Source organism: Peromyscus californicus, unplaced genomic scaffold, assembly GCF_007827085.1.
Source record: "Peromyscus californicus insignis strain IS unplaced genomic scaffold, ASM782708v3 Scaffold_3__1_contigs__length_106647218, whole genome shotgun sequence".
In the NCBI taxonomy this organism is placed as follows: domain Eukaryota; kingdom Metazoa; phylum Chordata; class Mammalia; order Rodentia; family Cricetidae; genus Peromyscus; species Peromyscus californicus.
The window spans coordinates 102,547,508-102,565,468 of record NW_026294551.1 but is presented as its reverse complement, the minus strand read 5'-3'; positions in this window follow the sequence as shown (position 1 = coordinate 102,565,468).

The following is a 17,961-nucleotide window of genomic DNA, read 5'->3' as shown; positions in this document are numbered from 1 at the left end:
TTTCCTGATGTCAGGCTGAGGTTCCCAGAACTGGGTGACTTAACACAGTGTATCGGTCATTAGCTCTGAAGGCCAGTAGGGAACCTGAGCAGGGCTTTTCTGGGGAGACTGTGAGGGAGCCTGCGTTCCCAGACCTGTGGGTTCTAACTGTAGAATTCCTCAGCTCAGAGATGGCTTTCTCCCTTCTTGGTCAAACTGTCTTCCCTCCACAGGTCATTTCAAATCGCCTCTTTTAGGGGACACCTGTCATACTGGATTCAGTCTAATAACCTCTTTAATGCCACCAGATACAAAGACCCTGTTTCCAGATGAGGTGCCCCTCACCTCTGACCCGCACCCTCCTCACCTCTGACCCGCACCCTCCTCACCTCCTCTGACCCGCACCCTCCTCACCTCTGACCCACACCCTCCTCACCTCTGACCCGCACCCTCCTCACCTCCTCTGACCCGCACCCTCCTCACCTCCTCTGACCTGCACCCTCCTCACCACCTCTGACCCGCACCCTCATCACCTCCTCTGACCCGCACCCTCCTCACCTCTGACCCGCACCCTCCTCACCTCTGACCCGCACCCTCCTCACCTCTGACCCGCACCCTCCTCACCTCTGACCCGCACCCTCATCACCTCTGACCGGCACCCTCCTCACCTCCTCTGACCTGCACCCTCCTCACCACCTCTGACCCGCACCCTCCTCACCTCTGACCCGCACCCTCCTCACCTCCTCTGACCCGCACCCTCCTCACCTCCTCTGACCCGCACCCTCCTCACCACCTCTGACCCGCACCCTCCTCACCTCTGACCCGCACCCTCCTCACCTCCTCTGACCCGCACCCTCCTCACCTCTGACCCGCACCCTCCTCACCTCTGACCCGCACCCTCATTACCTCTGACCCGCACCCTCCTCACCTCCTCTGACCCGCACCCTCATCACCTCTGACCCGCACCCTCCTCACCTCTGACCCGCACCCTCCTCACCTCTGACCCACACCCTCCTCACCTCTGACCCGCACCCTCCTCACCTCTGACCCGCACCCTCCTCACCTCTGACCCGCACCCTCCTCACCACCTCTGACCTGCACCCTCCTCACCACCTCTGACCCGCACCCTCATCACCTCCTCTGACCCGCACCCTCATCACCTCCTCTGACCCGCACCCTCCTCACCTCTGACCCGCACCCTCCTCACCTCTGACCTGCACCCTCATCACCACCTCTGACCTGCACCCTCCTCACCACCTCTGACCCGCACCCTCCTCACCTCCTCTGACCCGCACCCTCCTCACCTCTGACCCGCACCCTCCTCACCTCCTCTGACCCGCACCCTCCTCACCTCTGACCCGCACCTTCCTCACCTCCTCTGACCCGCACCCTCATCACCTCCTCTGACCCGCACCCTCCTCACCACCTCTGACCCGCACCCTCCTCACCTCCTCTGATCCGCACCCTCCTCACCTCTGACCCGCACCCTCCTCACCTCTGACCCACACCCTCCTCACCTCCTCTGACCCGCACCCTCCTCACCTCCTCTGACCCGCACCCTCCTCACCTCCTCTGACCCGCACCCTCCTCACCACCTCTGACCCGCACCCTCCTCACCTCCTCTGACCCGCACCCTCCTCACCACCTCTGACCCGCACCCTCCTCACCTCCTCTGACCCGCACCCTCCTCACCTCCTCTGACCCGCACCCTCCTCACCACCTCTGACCCGCACCCTCCTCACCTCCTCTGACCTGCACCCTCCTCACCTCTGACCCGCACCCTCCTCACCTCCTCTGACCCGCACCCTCCTCACCTCCTCTGATCCGCACCCTCCTCACCTCTGACCCGCACCCTCCTCACCTCTGACCCACACCCTCCTCACCTCCTCTGACCCGCACCCTCCTCACCTCCTCTGACCCGCACCCTCCTCACCTCCTCTGACCCGCACCCTCCTCACCACCTCTGACCTGCACCCTCCTCACCTCTGACCCGCACCCTCCTCACCTCCTCTGACCCGCACCCTCCTCACCTCTGACCCGCACCCTCCTCACCTCCTCTGACCCGCACCCTCCTCACCTCTGACCCGCACCCTCCTCACCTCCTCTGACCCGCACCCTCCTCACCTCTGACCCGCACCCTCCTCACCACCTCTGACCCGCACCCTCCTCACCTCCTCTGACCCGCACCCTCCTCACCTCCTCTGACCCGCACCCTCCTCACCTCCTCTGACCCGCACCCTCCTCACCTCTGACCCACACCCTCCTCACCTCCTCTGACCCGCACCCTCCTCACCACCTCTGACCTGCACCCTCCTCACCACCTCTGACCCGCACCCTCATCACCTCCTCTGACCCGCACCCTCATCACCTCCTCTGACCCGCACCCTCCTCACCTCTGACCCGCACCCTCCTCACCTCTGACCCGCACCCTCATCACCACCTCTGACCTGCACCCTCCTCACCACCTCTGACCCGCACCCTCCTCACCTCCTCTGACCCGCACCCTCCTCACCTCTGACCCGCACCCTCATCACCTCCTCTGACCCGCACCCTCCTCACCTCTGACCCGCACCTTCCTCACCTCCTCTGACCCGCACCCTCATCACCTCCTCTGACCCGCACCCTCCTCACCACCTCTGACCCGCACCCTCCTCACCTCCTCTGATCCGCACCCTCCTCACCTCTGACCCGCACCCTCCTCACCTCTGACCCACACCCTCCTCACCTCCTCTGACCCGCACCCTCCTCACCTCCTCTGACCCGCACCCTCCTCACCTCCTCTGACCCGCACCCTCCTCACCACCTCTGACCCGCACCCTCCTCACCTCCTCTGACCCGCACCCTCCTCACCACCTCTGACCCGCACCCTCCTCACCTCCTCTGACCCGCACCCTCCTCACCTCCTCTGACCCGCACCCTCCTCACCACCTCTGACCCGCACCCTCCTCACCTCCTCTGACCTGCACCCTCCTCACCTCTGACCCGCACCCTCCTCACCTCCTCTGACCCGCACCCTCCTCACCTCCTCTGATCCGCACCCTCCTCACCTCTGACCCGCACCCTCCTCACCTCTGACCCACACCCTCCTCACCTCCTCTGACCCGCACCCTCCTCACCTCCTCTGACCCGCACCCTCCTCACCTCCTCTGACCCGCACCCTCCTCACCACCTCTGACCTGCACCCTCCTCACCTCTGACCCACACCCTCCTCACCTCTGACCCACACCCTCCTCACCTCCTCTGACCCGCACCCTCATCACCTCTGACCCGCACCCTCCTCACCTCCTCTGACCCGCACCCTCCTCACCTCCTCTGACCTGCACCCTCCTCACCTCCTCTGACCCGCACCCTCCTCACCTCCTCTGACCCACACCCTCCTCACCTCCTCTGACCCGCACCCTCATCACCTCCTCTGACCCGCACCCTCCTCACCTCCTCTGACCCGCACCCTCCTCACCTCCTCTGACCCACACCCTCCTCACCTCCTCTGACCCGCACCCTCATCACCTCTGACCCGCACCCTCCTCACCTCTGACCCACACCCTCCTCACCTCTGACCCACACCCTCCTCACCTCTGACCCACACCCTCCTCACCTCCTCTGACCCGCACCCTCCTCACCTCCTCTGACCCACACCCTCCTCACCTCCTCTGACCCGCACCCTCCTCACCTCTGACCCACACCCTCCTCACCTCCTCTGACCCGCACCCTCCTCACCTCCTCTGACCCACACCCTCCTCACCTCCTCTGACCCGCACCCTCCTCACCTCTGACCCGCACCCTCCTCACCTCTGACCCGCACCCTCCTCACCTCTGACCCGCACCCTCATCACCTCCTCTGACCCGCACCCTCCTCACCTCTGACCCACACCCTCCTCACCACCTCTGACCCGCACCCTCCTCACCTCCTCTGACCCGCACCCTCATCACCTCCTCTGACCCGCACCCTCCTCACCTCCTCTGACCTGCACCCTCATCACCACCTCTGACCCGCACCCTCCTCACCTCCTCTGACCAGCACCCTCCTCACCTCTGACCCTCACCCTCCTCACCTCTGACCCACACCCTCCTCACCTCCTCTGACCCGCACCCTCATCACCTCCTCTGACCCGCACCCTCCTCACCTCCTCTGACCCGCACCCTCCTCACCTCCTCTGACCTGCACCCTCATCACCACCTCTGACCCGCACCCTCCTCACCTCCTCTGACCAGCACCCTCCTCACCTCTGACCCTCACCCTCCTCACCTCTGACCCTCACCCTCCTCACCTCCTCTGACCCGCACCCTCCTCACCTCCTCTGACCCGCACCCTCCTCACCACCTCTGACCCACACCCTCCTCACCTCCTCTGACCCGCACCCTCATCACCTCCTCTGACCCTCACCCTCCTCACCTCTGACCCACACCCTCCTCACCTCCTCTGACCCGCACCCTCCTCACCTCCTCTGACCCGCACCCTCCTCACCACCTCTGACCCACACCCTCCTCACCTCCTCTGACCCGCACCCTCCTCACCTCTGACCCACACCCTCCTCACCTCTGACCCACACCCTCCTCACCTCCTCTGACCCGCACCCTCCTCACCTCCTCTGACCCACACCCTCCTCACCTCCTCTGACCCGCACCCTCCTCACCTCTGACCCGCACCCTCCTCACCTCTGACCCGCACCCTCATCACCTCCTCTGACCCGCACCCTCCTCACCTCTGACCCACACCCTCCTCACCACCTCTGACCCGCACCCTCCTCACCTCCTCTGACCCGCACCCTCATCACCTCCTCTGACCCGCACCCTCCTCACCTCCTCTGACCTGCACCCTCATCACCACCTCTGACCCGCACCCTCCTCACCTCCTCTGACCAGCACCCTCCTCACCTCTGACCCTCACCCTCCTCACCTCTGACCCTCACCCTCCTCACCTCTGACCCACACCCTCCTCACCTCCTCTGACCCGCACCCTCCTCACCTCCTCTGACCCGCACCCTCCTCACCTCCTCTGACCCGCACCCTCCTCACCTCCTCTGACCCGCACCCTCCTCACCTCCTCTGACCCGCACCCTCATCACCTCCTCTGACCCGCACCCTCCTCACCTCCTCTGACCCGCACCCTCCTCACCACCTCTGACCCGCATCCTCTCCACTACCTACCTCTATCTCCTGAGTGCCCAGGAAGTTGACTTCCTCCAAGCCTCAGGTGCCGAGGCTAAGCCTCCTCGTTCTCAGCCCTGGGGTCTCAGTCTTCAGCGCCAGTGTGGGAAAGCCCCATGTGCTCCCAGAGTGCCTTCTACAGCTCTCACACCCCTGACCCACCGCAGTAACGCCAGCAGCTAGAGCTATGGAACTCACTAGAGCCTGTTCTCATAGCTCCTAGGTCCCCACTTCACTGATTTCAGGAAGCCCCACAGCAGAGGAGGAAACTGAGGCAGGCGAGCTCCTGAATTCAGGCAGCTGTGCTGGGTTCTGCTGAGTTGATGGGGTGTGACATGTTGGGGATCATACATAGTGACTGGCCTGGAGAGACCCAGCTGCCTGTCACTTGACGCAGGGACTATGACTGGAGTCTCCTTCTGTGGGTACCAGGTCTGGGATGTGCTGCCTCCCACAGCCCCTGATGTAGAGTCGAGATTGACATCACTGGGACACACAGTGCTTGGATTGTGTGCATTATTGTAAAAAGGGAGTGTATGTACGCTTGTGTGAACACACGCACACACATGTATTCACATGCATGCACACATACTCACACATGTATAGACCTTGTTGTCTCTTATCTGTTTGTCTTGTGAAACAGGTCTCATTGTGTAGCCCAGGCTAACCTAGAACTTGTGATCCTCCTGTCTCTGCTTCTGAGACTACAGGCCTGTATTACTATGCCTGTCTGCTGCTACTTCCTCCTCTCCTTCATCTTCCTCCTCCTACCCTCTCCATCCTCCTTCCCGCCTCCTCTTCTTCTTTTTCAAAAAAAGATGCTTGAGTGTATGTATATGTACAATGTTCATGTCTGGTGCCCTTGGGGACCAGAAGAAGGTATCGGATCCCCTGGAACTGGAGTGACAGGCAGTTGTTAGCCACTCATGTGGGTGCTGGCACCAAACCCAGGTCCTCTGGAAGGGCAGCAAGTTCTCTAACCACTGAGCAATCTCTCCTCAAACTCATTCTGTAGCCCAGGATGTTGTCATGTTTGCAATCCTGTTGTCCACTGAGTTCCAGGACTGCAGTGCACACCAGCACACCTGCCTCTGCTTTCCCAGCTCCTGTGGCCACTGACTACGAGTGACCAGCAGAGAGAGGCCCATGGGGCTACTGCTGTGGGATGTTCTGTATGGCAAATGTGTTGCTCTGATTGGTTGGTCAATATATCATTGATTGGCCCGTGACCAGGCAGGAAGTATAGGCGGGACAAAGAGGAGAATAAAGCTGGGAAGTGGAAGGCTGAGGCAGAGAGACACTGCCAGCCGCCACGATGACAAACAGCATGTGAAGATGCCGGTAAGCCACGAGCCATGTGGCAAGGTATAAATTTATAGAAATGGATTAATTTAAGATATAAGAACAGTTGGCAAGAAGCCTGTCACAGCCATACAGTTTGTAAGCAATATAAGTCTCTGTGTTTACTTGGTCGGGTCTGAGCGACTGTGGGACTGGCAGGTGAGAGAGATTTGTCCTGACTGTGGGCCAGGCAGGAAAACTCTACCCTTCAGCTGGGCACCTGCCATTGAGAGCGCTGGTCACAGTTGTCTGTAGTTCCCCAGCAAGCCTCAAGGGTGGCCTCTGCTCCTGCCACGTTGTCCTTGTGCAGGGTCCTGGCTCCTGTCCCTGATCTTGACATCTTAAAGAGGCCAGAATGGAGTCAGGAGGAGGACACTATAGTGACCCAGACTTCAAGACTGGGACAGAGGCCAGGGTGGCCAGAGGTCGCACAGGTACAAGATTCTAGGCACTGCCAGGGCAGCTGCTCTGTCCTCTAATGAGGTAAGGTGGGGCAGGGCAGGGGAGTCCCGCCTGCTTCCCTCTGACTATGGACTAGGAAACCTATTTCAAACAATTCAGGGTTTTAAAACCTAGGCCGAGGTCTGGGAATGTGGCTCAGGTGTAGCGTGCTTGCCTGCTGTGGGCCAAGCCCTGGGCTTGATCCCCAGACCACATACACTGGCATGGTGGCACACACCTGTAATCCCAGCACTCAGAGGTTCAAGGCCATCCTCAGCTACATAGGGAGTTTGAGGCCAGCCTGGGCTACCTAAGACCCTGTCTTAAAAAATGAGGCCAAAGTCAAAGCAGAAGGTCTTCAATTAAGCTCCCTCCCACCCCCATCTGGTCAGAGCTCACAGGATCAGAGCCAGGACTGCTGGACATGCTATCCCCAGGTGATGCTGGGACGTTTTCAGGGCCAGAGTGACCTGCAGCCAGAGTCAGGCAACAAGACCCAGCGGTTTGAGGCCCAGGTGGAGGCAAAGTTGGTGACAGCAGGCAGACCTCTAGTCCTTGATAGGAGCATCACGTGGCAGTCAGGCAGCAGGTTGTCCATCTCTGCACCTCTGAGGCGCATGCTGAATGACCAGGCTCACTTAACAGGTAGTGGCCATCACCCTTGTTCTGTGCTCAGGTTGGGGATGGACAGCCCAGTGTCCCTGTGTGACCCCTACCAGCTACACCTCCTTCACACCGATGTCCATCTAGGGGTACTGGCTCCTGTGTGTTCCCACATACTTGCCTACTGACCTCCTTCCCCTTAGCCCACCCCAGGTACCCTAAAATAGCAGCTTTCTAAGGCAACAGCTTTGGGACTGTTTTGACTCTAACCCACTGTGGGAAGCACATTTAGCTTCTGGACTTAGAACACACATCATGTAGGTTTTGTTTTGTGATAGTCTGTTATAGCCCAGGCTGACTGCAGATTCACTGGGTAGCTGAGGAGGACCTTGAACTTCTGAGTCTCCTGTCTCTGTCTCCCAAGTGCTGGGATTACAGATGTGCACCACCACACTCAGGTTTCAGTGTGGAGAATCACACCAGGGCTGAATGCTAGGCAGGCACCCAACCACCTGAGCTAAGGCCCCCGCCCCGGGGTTCTGTCTGAACACAGTCCAGCCAGGTCTGATGAGAGCGGTGCTGGCCCCGGTGCTGCAGTCAGCCTAGCCCTTGGCGATGCTCCTTGTGCTGTTCTGGAAGATTCCTGGGGCCTGGGCTGGAGGAACTTGGGGCAGTGGCTGCAGATTGCCTAGTGTAGGCATTTTGGGGTCCCATAGTATGGCTTAGCTCTGTGCACTTTGGCTGTACGGCAGACTTACAGAGCTGAAAGTTCTAGAAAGTAAGATATGCTCAGTCGCCTGCACTGTACCGCTCTCCCCTCTCCCGTCCCGCTCGATGTTGCTTCATTCCACTTAGCAGGCTGTGACCTGCAGAGGTGACACAGTTGCCCCGGATGGTGGAGATCACACTGTCTGGGCCTTACTGTCAATGCTCTGGAGGCACAGGAGAGGCAGGGGTGGGGTCTCTGAGCCCCCAAGGTAGGAAGTATGCTGGGGGACAGCCACCCATGCCTGTTGCCTACTGTCCCACAGTGCTGCTGGAGAAGAAGGCAGTGGCTGGGCTGCAGTCGGCCATCTTGGGCATCCAGCTGCAGGTTCCAGGTGTGGCAGAACTCCACATACAGGGCCTGCTGGAGCAGCATGGCCCTGTGGGAAGCAGCACCTTGAGGATCAAGTACGGCCTCCTGGGTATGGTACTGGGGTGAGGCGGGAATGTGCCCTGCACTGAGACCTGGGGGCTAAGATGCCACCTTCACCGTGCTGCTGCCATTCTGTTGACCCTGCCCCAACCAGACACAGCTGTTAAACACACACAACACAGTGTGCATTGGGGGGCTGCTCACCTGTCCCTTTGAAAGCTGCATTAAGAGGCTAGGGATCTAACTGGTAGAGTGCTTGCCCAGCTGTGTGGACCTCAGTTCCATCCCTAGCATTTAATAACCCATGCATGGTGTCACAGGCCTGTAATCTGAGCACTTAGGAGGTGGAGACAGGAGAATCAGGAGTCCAAGATCATCCTCAGTCACATAGCCAGTCAGTGACCAGCTTAGTGCTTTTGTCTCCAAAGGCAGAGTGGGGGTAGCGGTGGACTGGTGGTGGACTTGCTTAGAGAGGCTGGAACTCACCTCTCCTTGGAGCTTGGCAGAAATGCTGGGCAGAAGGAGGCAGGGCTCTGGGCTGACCCACACAGGTCAGACGAGGCGTGTTGCCCATGAGTGCAGTACCCACCAGAGGCTGAGGCTGGAGAATGGCCCCAAGGACACCCGAGAGTTGGAGCTGGCCCATGAGTTCCACTGCACACAGCTCCCGATCATCAATCACAAGGTTGGTGCCTGAAATTAAGGATTTCAAAGCCTGCCTTCATTCTTGGAGGGGTGGGACAGCTCTAGGCTCTTTTCTGGGTTGCTTTTATTAAATACCTACTGTATACCCAGCCTGGAGCAGAGAGTCCTGGGGAGATAGCGTCGATCTTTGCACCTTGTTGACTGGCATAGGTAAAGTACCAGAGAAAACTAAAATCAAGGAAAGCATAATTGCCTGAATGGGGTGGGAGAGCTGAACACAGGCAAGCTTGTTTGTGATGGAGCTGGTGGGAAGGTTTCTCTGGTCAAGCAATGCTTCCACTGAAAATTAAAATATAAGGTCATTTTATCCCCACAGAAGTGTGTTCTGGGCAGAGGGGATGGTAAGTACCAAGTCCTGGGCAGGAGAGAGGGGAGAGGGGTCACAGAAGGTTAGCAGAGTAGCTAGAAGGAACAAAAGGGGTAGGGTGTTGCCTTTATTGTCTGGTGGGGGTATTTGTTTGACTGGGGATTGAACCCAGGCCTCATACATTCTGGGTAAGTGCTTTTCCACTGAGCCACATTGCCAGATCGTCTTTATTAATTTACTTTCTTCTTCTTTTTTTATTTTTTAAGAGAGGTTTTTGTTTTTGTTTTTGTTTTTTCTCTTCAAGACAGGGTTTCTCTATGTAGCCCTGGCTGGCCTGGAACTCAAAGAGATCCTCCTGCCTCTGCCTCCCAAGTGCTGGGATTAAAGGCATGCACCACCACCCTGATACTTTTATTAAAATTTTTGACCTTTATTTTTTATATGTATGGGTATTTTGCTTACATGTATGTCTGTGTACCACATGCATGCAGTGCCCATGGAAGCCAGAAAAGTACATTGAATTTCCTGGGAATCAAACATGGGTCCTGTGGAAGGGAAGCCAGTGCTTTTAACCAATAAGCCAGCTCTTCAGCCCCTATTTTTAATTACGTGTGCCCTTGTGTGGGTTTGTGCATGTGAGTGTAGTACCTGCACGGGCCAGAAGGGGGTTTCAGATCCTCTGGAGCTACGGTTGGTATGAGCCACCAGATTTGGGTGCTGGGAACTGAACTAGGGTCCATTGGAGAGCAGCAAGTGCTTGCTCTTAACTGCTGAGCTGTCCCCAGCCTGCTACTTTCTATTTTGTTAAAACGTGACTGTGTATGTACACATGTGTTTGCAGACGCTCAAGGACCCCAGCAGAGGGTGTCAGGTCCCTCGGAGCTGGAATGACAGGTTTTAGTGAGCCACCTGATGCGGGTGCTAGGATTCTGGTCCCTATAATCGAGCAGCAAGCACCCTCATAACCACCAAGCCATCTCTCCAGCCCCTGCCTGTAGACATTTTCCTGTGTCCTGTAGCCATTCCATCCCAAATAAACACACAGAGGCTTATATTAATTACAAGCTATTTGATCTATGCCCAGACTTATTACTAACTGGCTCACTTATCTTAAATTAACCCATTTCTATTAATCTATGTATCATCATGTGTCTTGTGGCTTTACCTGAGTTCCATTATGTCTTGCTTCTCAGGTGGCAGCTTGTAGCGGCTCCTCTGACCCCACCTTCTTCTCCCTGTATCTCTCTTGTATTGCCCACCTGGCTGTCTTGCCATAGATCAAAGCAGCTTCTTTATTAACCAATGGTAGCAACATATATTCACAGAGTACAGAAAGACAATCCCACAGAACTTCCCCCTTTCTAGCTAATCAAAAATGAAGGTTTTCATTTTAACATAGTAAAATTACATATAACAAAGCAGTTGTCAAGCAAGAATTACAGTTACAATATCTAGTCCATTTGTATTTGGCAAAATTAAAGAAAACATTCTATCATCTATCCTATTTTTGTGAGTCTAAAGTTTTATATCTAATTTATCTTTTATCATGACTAAGGAAAACTGTAATTATAACTATCTAGTTTTCAACTCCATCAAAGACCCCAAAAGGATATAAAATTCTGAGTAAACAGGAAGTGCATTGCAAGCAACTTCCATAATTCTAGAAATGACAGAGACATCTGGCTGTCTGGACAGTCATCCAAAGTTCCTCTGTAATGTTGGGACATCTATCTTCAGCCTACAGGCCTAGAGTATCTGGCAAACTTTTCAGTGAAGCAGGAAATTTGAAGGACTATTCCACCTATTTTGGCAAAATTCACCAGTCACTTTCCTCTGTGTACTGCAGAATGTCTGGCAGTTTCTTCTGTGAAGCAGGAACCTGAAGGACCATCCTGTCTTGTTTTGGGAAAGTTCAGTGGTCATTTTCCCATGGGTCCTGCATGTCCAGTTTACACAACATACTGTCAAGCAGTCTAGGCAAGAGCAGTTTCTTGCTCAAATGGCTAGCTTTTTCCATACTGTAAGCAAACTCCATAATGAGTTTCTTCAATGCCCATCATCTTCTCTGAAGTAGATTGGTGCTACCCCAAGCACACATGTCTCATTGTTCAGAAAAGTCTAAATTCTTAAAACATTTTAAATGCCATATTCTGTACATCTTTGAAGTGTGTGAAGATTATCTACCTAATTAAAATATATCTTTTTATACCTAGAAAACAACTAACATGACTATAAGTTTGAATATCATAGATGACTATTAATCTATATTTCTTAATTGTACATTACAATTTTAAATGAGTTGCATAAACATAATACCTTAAACAAGAGTAGAAATATACAGACAGTATGACAAAATTGACCTTAAATTTGTATCAATAAACCAAATCCATATCAATGTAAAGTATTTTGAGATTAATAGTTGTTTTTTTGGATCAAAGTAGATTCAATAATCTATCTTTTTTATTAATTCTATATCATTCCCCCTTTTTTCCTTAGAAAGAGATTGAATTTATAATCAATCCCCTTTAAATAAAAATAAACATTTATATACAATATTTTGGGAATTTGGGCATAGCTTTTTATACTACTTCCTGCTGATTGAGAGCACTGGCAATCTTATGGGGATCCTGAGAAAATTTAGAATTATGGTCAAGTCTTGACTGTAGTAGTCTGTGAAGCTGTCCTGGGTGTTGGATCATCTGGGCCATTGCTCCCATTGGAGACCTCTCAGAAGGTCTTCCTTGATGGAACCATATTAACCTGAAAAGAATCCACAGCTTCTCATCTTCTGTGGAAACAAAAGCAGAACCTCTTTTCCAAAGCAATATATCCTTAGACCCAAATTTTGAAGTCAAAGTACCTTTAAAATATATATGTTGGTTTAATTTAGTAGCCCCCACAATCAAATGTCTCTCTGTAGTTAAAAATCCCAAAGACAACACTTTAATATACAGTATCTAGACTCTCTGTGTATTTCCATCTTTACGTGGCTTTTTTTATTACTCTATTTCTTTAAGGACTTTCTCTGCCTTTTTTTTTCACTCTCAAGCCTACATATATTTTTAAACACAATGTAACCCCTTTAGAGATTTTTTTCCCCATCTGAATCTGTTTTATTGTGTATCTATAATCCTTTTTTGACCAGGAGAGTTTTTAAACTGCTAAGCTGAGCAGCTAGAACCAAGCAGCTTGCAGGATGTTGCCCACAAACCCCATTTAAGTGCTCTGTAGCAGGACCTCTCAAAAGAGCCGTCCATGCAGCCAGCACAAACCAGGAATTCATCTCTTTTTTTTTTTTTTTTTTTTTTTTTTTTCCGAGACAGGGTTTCTCTGTGTAGCTTTGCGCCTTTCCTGGAACTCACTTGGTAGCCCAGGCTGGCCTCGAACTCACAGAGATCCGCCTGGCTCTGCCTCCCGAGTGCTGGGATTAAAGGCGTGCGCCACCACCGCCCGGCTTGGAATTCATCTCTTAAAGGAGCCTCACATCGGTTAGCCGCCAGCAACAGAGCCTACCTGAAAAATGCACCTACCGAGAAGCTGCATTTGACTCATTTTTGTGGGTCTGTAATCCCTTTTTAAGCTTTTGTCAACTTTTATGTCGAAATTCCGACCCCACATTGGAACACCAGATGTAATTGGAAGTTTTCCTGTGTCCCACCCAGCCACAGCAGCTTATAAAATAATCACTCAGAGGCTTAATACTAATTACAAACTGTGTGGTCTATGGCTCAGGCTTCTTGCTAGCAAGCTATTACATCTTAAATTAACCCATTTCTATTAGTCTATGTTTTGCCATATGGCCATGGCATTACCAGTCTGCTAGCATGTTGCTCCTCGGGCAGCAGGCTGGCATCTACCTGATTCCACCTTCTTCTCCCTGTATCTCTCTTGTATTGCCCACCTGGCTGTCCCCTGTCTTGCCATAGATCAAAGCAGCTTCTTTATTAACTAATGGTAGCAACATATATTCACAGTGTACAAAAAGACCATCCCACAGCACCTGCCTCACCTTTTTTTGTTTTTATTTTATTAAGAAAATTTTCTATTCACTTTATGTACCAATCACAGATCCCCCTCTTCCCTCCTCCCACCCCCTAGCCCTTCCCCCAACCCACCCCCATTTCCAGCTCCCCCAAGTCAAGGTCTCCCATGGGGAGTCAGCAGAGTCTGGCACACTCAGCTGAGGCAGGTCCATGCCCCTCCCCCCTGCATCAAGGCTGCACAAGGTGTCTCACCCTAGACACTGGGCTCCAAAAAACCCACCTATGCACCAGGGATGGATCCTGATCCCCCTGCCTGGGTGCCCCCCAAACAGTTCAAGCTAAACAACTGTCTTAAGTATACAAAGGGCTTAGTCCAGTCCTATGGGGGCTCCACAGCTATTGGTCCACAGTTTATGCATTTCCACTAGTTTGGTTGGCCATCTCTGCACATTTTCCCATCATGATCTCAATGCCCCCTGCCCACAGAATTCCTCCTCTTTCTCATCGATTGGATTCCCAGGGCTCAGCCTGGTGCCCAGCCGTGGATCTCTGCATCTGCTTCCGTCAGTAACTGGATGAAGGCTCTATGATGACAGTTAGGGTACTAACTTCTAGGATACTAGAAGGAAGGCAAAGGATAACCAGACTGCAATCCACAGCTCCAGGGAGGCTAGCTAGCAGGGAGGACCCTAAGAGGGACACATAGATAGCCCAGCAAAGGAGAAAATAGATGAGATCTGCCTTACCTTCTTAAAGCAGTCTTCTCCCACTGAAGGTTGCCCCGTTGCTCTGATGAGGGTGTGGGGCTCATGACTTCAGGCCTGTTTATTCCTAGGGTCCTGGTGCCTAGCAGCACACCCAGCCTCACCGGTCCCTCGGGAGCACTGCCCTGCATGAGATGACTTGGTTAGTAAAGTGCTCATCACAGAGGCATAAGAACTCTGTCTCCAAAAAAAAGAAGTGTAAGAACCTGAGTTTGATGCCAAGAATTCACATAAAAAAGGCAGGCATTAGGACTGGAGAGATGGCTCAGCACTTAAGAGCACTCGCTGCTCTTTCTTTTCCTTCCTTCCTTCCTTCCTTCCTTCCTTCCTTCCTTCCTTCCTTCCGAGACATGTAGTCCTGGCTGTCCTGGAACTCACTCTATACCAGGCTGGCCTTGAACTCACCAAGATCTGCCTGCCTCTGCCTCCAGAATGCTGGAATTAAAGGCATGCACCACCATTGCCTGGCTGTAATTTCTTCCTTCCTTCCTTCCTTCCTTCCTTCCTTCCTTCCTTCCTTCCATCCTTCCTTTTTTCCTTCCTTGTTTCTTTCCTTCCTTTCCAGACATGGTCTCTCTGTGTAGACCTGGCTGTTCTGGAACTCTCTATGTAGACCAGGCTGGCCTCAAACTCACAGAGATCCTCCTACCATTACTCCAGAGTGCTGGGACTAAAGGTATGCACACCCAACAACTCACCATTTTTGAAGAAGACCCTGGTTTGGTTCCCATCATTCCCATGGTGGCTCACAATCATCTGTAACTCTAGTTATACCCTCTTCTGGGCTGCATGGGCATCAGGCACATGAATGGTGCATGGCAAGACATTCATACACATAAAATATTAATTTTTAAGATAATAAAAAATTGTAAAGTTATATCTCAGTCCTAGGGAAACAAGCTAGTCAAACATACTTGGTAAATCCAGGTTCGGTGGGAGACTCTGTGTCAAAACAAGGTGAGGCTGGGTGTGGAATTTTGTATCTTTAATCCCAGCACTCAGTGGGCAGAAGCAGGTGCATCTCTGAGTTTCAGGCCAGCCTCCTCTACATAGTGAGTTTCAGGACAGTCAAGGCTATATAGTAAGACCCTGTCTCAAAAAACAAACAAACAAAAACACCAAACAAACAAACAAAAAAGGCAGATAGCACCTGAGGAATGGCATCTGAGATTGTCTTCTGACCTCTACACTGAACACACACACACACACACACACACACACACACACACACACACACGCACACGCGCACGCACACACACACACACACACACACACACACACACACACACGCACACACACACATCTTAGGGCATATCCCTAGCATCAAGAAACAATCCTGTGTGCAATGCTCCCTCTGCTTTCTGTGTCTTGGCAGAAAAACAAGCTGGAGTCCTGGGGAGGGGCAGGAGGGTTCTGGGCTGCGTGGCAAGCCTCCTTAGGGATCTCACTGTTGGTGTGTCCCTAGGTCCAGCTACAGTACACACAAGGCCTGGACCACCTCCGCTGGCTGCTGGCGGCCAGCTACGGGGAGCGGTGGGCTGAGAGCAGCAACAAGAGATTCTTGCACGTCAGCCAGACCTTCAAGAACGATTCGGGACCGGCACTTCGCAATCACTTCCTGGAGGTGAGCCTGAGCAATGGCCTTGTCAACGAGCCTAGAAGGGTGCAGGACACGCCCCAGTGCCCCTTTGGGCTCTGGCTGCAGAGATGTTTGCAGACATCAGGCTTGGTGATGTCCCTTACCCATCACTCCTCATCCATGTCCTCAGTGTGAGGCTTTGGCAAGGATGACATGTGCCACCACACTGTGCTTAGCCCAGGCTTGCTCTAAATTTCCTCAGCTGCCTACTTAGAGGTGAAGCGCAGGGGGTAGTGGGCGAGGGCAGATCTGAGGTCTGTGAGCCCCGGCTGGAGGGAAGAGCGGAGGTGCTCTGGGCTTGGCGTGGTGACTGATGGGGCGCCTGGGGTGCATTCTCCAGTTTGCACTGCAGGTCCCGGAGAGGCGGGTGGCCTGCCTCACACAGCTGTTCCACTTGAGCCTCTGGCAGCCCCATGTCAAGAGCAGCAGATACCTGACGGGGCTGCTCAATGGGCAGCTGCCCTTGGCTTGCACTGGAGGGACACATCCAGGGCCGCCCTGTGGAGATGGGAAGGTGAGTGCCAACTCGGGAGCCTCTGGAGCTAACGGCTCCCAGTTTTTGACTCCCAGGCTTCTCCTAGCTGCACCGTCTACCTGGAACCCCCTTTCATTTTGTGCTGGCCTCACTCAAGGCGAACCTTTCTCATGTCCTGTGGCACAAAGCTCCCTAACGTGTTCCCTTGTCATCTTCCCTACATCACTTCCCTCATCTCTAAAGCGTTGATTCGCAGCCCCCAGACCTCTTTTCTGTTCCCTACACACACCCCAGGACCTTTGCACTTGTCCCTCTGCCTCACAAAGTACCCTTTCCCACTTTTGAAACATGTTTTTGCTATAGTTTGTTTCTAAACTAACCTTTTAGGATTACCTTTTTTTTTTTTTTTTTTATTCAAGCAATACAAAGTTTAACCAGAATTTAGACTATTCATTGGACATTTCTGAGTCTGGGTTAGTATTCCTGGGGCTCACATTATGACCACAGAGGTAATTAAAGTGCTTCTCTTTTATCTATCTATCTATCTATCTATCTATCTATCTATCTATCTATCTATCTGTTTATTTATTTGAAATGAGGTCCTACACAGGCCAGTCAATCTGGCCTCAAACTTCCCATGTAGCTGAGGATGACCTTGAACTTCTGATCCTCCTGCCTCTGCTTCCCAAGGGCCAGGATTACAGGTATGCATAACCATGCCCCAGTTTTATACAATGCTGGGGACGGAATGCGGAACACATACTTTAAATGTCAAGCATGCTACCACCTGAGCTCCATCCCCAGCCCCTTGAGCATTTTTCAACAGTAAAGCTTGTAGAAGGAACTCTTTGCCTGTCTTTGGACCCCAAGCCTTGCTCCCAACAGAAATTAGTGTGAATTGTCTTAGCTATTTCTTAACATATACCTTTAAAAACAACACAGCTTCGCGGCCATTACGTTTCAGTAGGCATTCTTGGTAGATGTCTTTACTTAAGAAGATGAGAATCCAATTCTCACAAGGGCCTTTTCCAAATATCCACTACTCATCCTCCAAAAAGAGCTATGTCTTGCTACCATTCTGTGTTTAAGTAGTGGGACTGTGTACATGTCTTCCTGGCAGAGATGTGTAGGTACGATGGTTATAATCACCTCTTCATGTTGGATAAGTTTTCTATTTTCTTCCTATTAATTATTCCCAGGGCTATTAGCAACCTTCCCAGAATGCTCTCCGATGCTCAGGCATGTCTGAGTGCTTGTGGACTTTAGTTATTTCAGAGTTTCCTTGAAGAATCTTCCTGGCACCATTGCCTTGGCCCCCTCCGCTGTCCGGTTAGGATCTCCTGCCACTTGCATGGGTCACGGTCCCTGTGGCTTGTGCCTTTGTAATCTTTTTACATGCTCCTTTGTTCGGATGGAATGCACCTTCCAGTAGCTTCCA